A 3,749-nucleotide genomic window follows, 5' to 3' on the forward strand; every position below is an offset into this window, starting at 1 on the left:
TCACTGCGCCTGCGCTGCGCACACTAACGTGTTTGTGTCACTGCGCAGATGAGTGTTGATGGGAAAGTGAGTTTTTACTGCTCCGTGTTTAAGTCGCGGACAAATCGTTCTTTCGCATTTGTAAAGGTGATGTAAGCGATTTTAGCCATTCTGGAATTTTCACAAGCTGAGCCTTTGAATTCTCCACGCCCACTCTTTCCAAAATCCCCCAAACATACCAAATGAGCTTTGTTGATATCAACACTGAGCAGATATTTTACTGTACCGGCAGCAAAATAGCGCCCTCAGCAGACAACTGTTATGAACAATATGGCATAAAAATGGCATTAAGCCTCAAAAATTCACTGCAACTACACTACTATGAAAACGCGTAAAATGATTGACAGATTGAAAGCGTCAGAGACCATGGCCCACGGACAGTGTTGGGTGTAATGCATTACTAAGTAATTAATTACTGTAATTAAATTACTTTTTCATTGAAAAAGTAAAGTAAGGGATTACTCTTAATTTTTCAGTAATTTAATTACAGCTACTTCTGATGTAATTGCATTAAATACTGTATAGATTATAGAACAATTCTGTATAAAACAATAGTGAATTTTAAATCTAAATTTAACATCTAATGTTAAAATGTATGTTTTCTAATTTAATACAGCCCCCTTAAATTATTTGACCAGTTCATTAATAATTTATTTGATTTTATATGATTTATTGAAAGAATTAAAAGAACAATTTCATGTCTATCCTTATATTTTTCATCTGGTCGTGGTTGATAAGAGTTTTAGAAAGTAATTAGTAATAAGTAATGCAATACTTTTCAGACAGAGTAATTAGTACAGTAATCTAATTACACTGTAGAAGATGTAATTAGTAGTTAGTCATTAATTACTTTTTTAGAGTAACTTACCAAAACGCTGCCCATTTTTGTTTGATGTTTACAGACTCTAATGATGTCACAGGGACCGTGAGATAACTCACAACACTTATTTCATTAATATCTTTCAGGGGAGTAGGAAAATATTTGCATACCTTTCCATGAAAATATCGCTTACATGCATCATAAAAAAGAGCCAACAATCAGCGTGGACGCAGTGCCAAATTTCACGAGTAAACTGATTTGACCAACAAATGTTTTTAAACGATTCTTTTAATGATTCGGTCAAACCGACTTGCAAAGCCTTTGTAAAGCATTGCACTGTGAGTGAGAAATTTGTAAGAATTAGAACTGTCAGGCAAGTTATATGTTGGAACCATAAGCAATGCAATGTTTGACAAAATATGTTCTTTGAACATGTAATAAAATGGTATTTAACTAGGAAAAAGTTCAAACACTATAAGGATCTCAACTGGCGTCAGAACATCAAAATGGAACACATACATTTAAATTACATTTTCCAACTGTCCCGTATTAGCTGAGGCATCCTTTGGCCAAAAAGTTGGCAACCCTAATTTGCATGCACCCTCCTATGGTATTCAAACATTGCACCTTCCTTTGGTCATTTTTGTCCGGAAGGGTCAGACGTGTAACCCCTTTTTTTAATTTATTTTTTATTATGATGATACCATTTTTCTTCTCTGAAGAACAATAAAATTATGCATTTCTTTGGGGATTCTATGTTATTTTGATCTTATTTACATGTAAATGTATACATTTTACCATTAATTTGCATAGACAAATAATAAAAAATATTTTTTTAAAATTAAATTCATAACCTTCACTTCTATAAACTGAAACATGAAGAAAATATGAGAATGTGACATGAATTGGAGGCAGATTGCTGCCATCTGGTGAACAAAATATAAATAACACGAGTTGAACATCATGTCATGCCAGTAACAGCCAGTAGATGACTGTAGACACATACTGGGTAGTCTGATCGCTTGTTATAACCTAATTTTATATTTAATCACAAGATATGCATTTGGATATATATTTAGACATTATCAAACTATTATTTGTCAAAGTTCAGCATTTTAAAATTGATTTGAAGTGTCAGTTTTTGCAGTTAATGTCATTATGCTGCAATCAAACCTGACCATGGTGTTACGACACAGAATAAACATTTTTCTACCGATCATTTATTTCAAACACACATTTTAATAACTCAAAGTAAATGCGTAATAATGTTTATCAAGAAACAAAATTCTGAAAATTCAGTTAGAGGATAAAATAGAAGAATCAGAGTAAACATTTTGCAATTTCAAATTTCTATAGTAACAATTTATTTTGCAAACGTGTGTGAGTGTGTGTGTGTGTGTGTGTGAGAGAGAGAGAATATGTGTGTGTGTGTGTGTGTGTGTGTGTTTGTGTAAGTGTATGTGTCAGATTGGGGTAAGAGCTCCACTTATTGATGCCCTGGTTCTGTGTGTGTGTGTGTGTGTGTGTGTGTGTTCTGCATTGTGAGTGTTATCGTCTCAACCCTTTATTTCTGAGTGTGTGTGTAAGTTTAGCATTGTGGCTGATTTATCTGTTTTATTTGACAAATGTAAAAAAAAGCTCTGTGTTATAGTCTCACCAGTTCATGTTTGTGTGTCAGTGGGTGTGTATGTTTTAGTGTCTCACCCTGTTCTGTCTGTTTTCTGCATTGTGGCTGATTTAATAATTGTATTTGATAGATAGAAAAAATGCTCTGTTTTTTGGACTTTCTATTTCATTTTCAATGGTCGGTCAATTTTGACCGCGAATTATAAAGGTGTCAGGTTTTTTTTTTTTTTACTACTAGTTAGACTTATCGAATCAAGCTTAATTATTTTTTTATTTTATTTTTTATTTTTGTATGTTCAGATGGCAAAGGGAGGAAAAGTCACCAAGTCTTGTACTGCTCAGATAAAGGAAACCATTTTTATTCAATGTTAAATATTTATTTTGGTTTAAAAATGTCTGAATACCATAGGAGGGTTAAATAGCCTAAAACTAAGAAACTCCTTAATTTGTATAACCTAAGTGTAACCTAAGATAATTGTGATAAATAGTAGCATTTAATTTAATGTTTATTTCACAATGGACATAAACATGTAAAACGCTTCATTTGGACTTTTGGGAACACTAATGAGCGATGACTAAAACTAATCGGTGAATCATTTTTTGATTTGGTTGATTCAACCAAATGGATGAATCACTAAAATGATCTCAACTCTACTGCATTTTTGACCGATGGTGTAAGCCTCCTGACTCTTTGCCAAGGAAAAATCATATGCTAAATTATTGGTATATCTGTTGAGACAGTTACTGGTAGGATCTTCTTTAGTTTGTTCTGATGTTGTTACCTTATGGGTACATACTAGGGTTAGTCCCAGTTTGGCATCTTCGATCAATTAAAACATGTAATCCCTCCTTTGGGTTGTTGTGCTTGTTTTCACAGCTTAAATTAACTGTAGCGAAACCTCCTCGGGCAAATGGAAACAGTAGAACGCAACAGATGCACAAACAATGGGGGCTGCCACCTGCAGTCGAGGCCCGTTCAAAGACTCTCCTGTGTACGTCATTCGGACCCTGTGTGAGTCAACCACAGACACAAGCTGCCAAGAGATGCTGTGTGAATCAGGCAGGACAGCGTAAATGCATAAAACACAGAATGCAAAAAATCAAACACACACACACACACACACACACACACACACACACACAAATCATATTTCACATAACAGAGCTCCAAAAACTGTAAGTCTGATTTTAGATTCATTTTGTCAGTGACAAAGCATACACACAACATAATTTTACAAATAAAGATTTGTTTTAGAGGATCAAA

The sequence above is a fragment of the Myxocyprinus asiaticus genome, chromosome 38, assembly GCF_019703515.2.
Source record: "Myxocyprinus asiaticus isolate MX2 ecotype Aquarium Trade chromosome 38, UBuf_Myxa_2, whole genome shotgun sequence".
Taxonomy (NCBI): Eukaryota; Metazoa; Chordata; class Actinopteri; order Cypriniformes; family Catostomidae; genus Myxocyprinus; species Myxocyprinus asiaticus.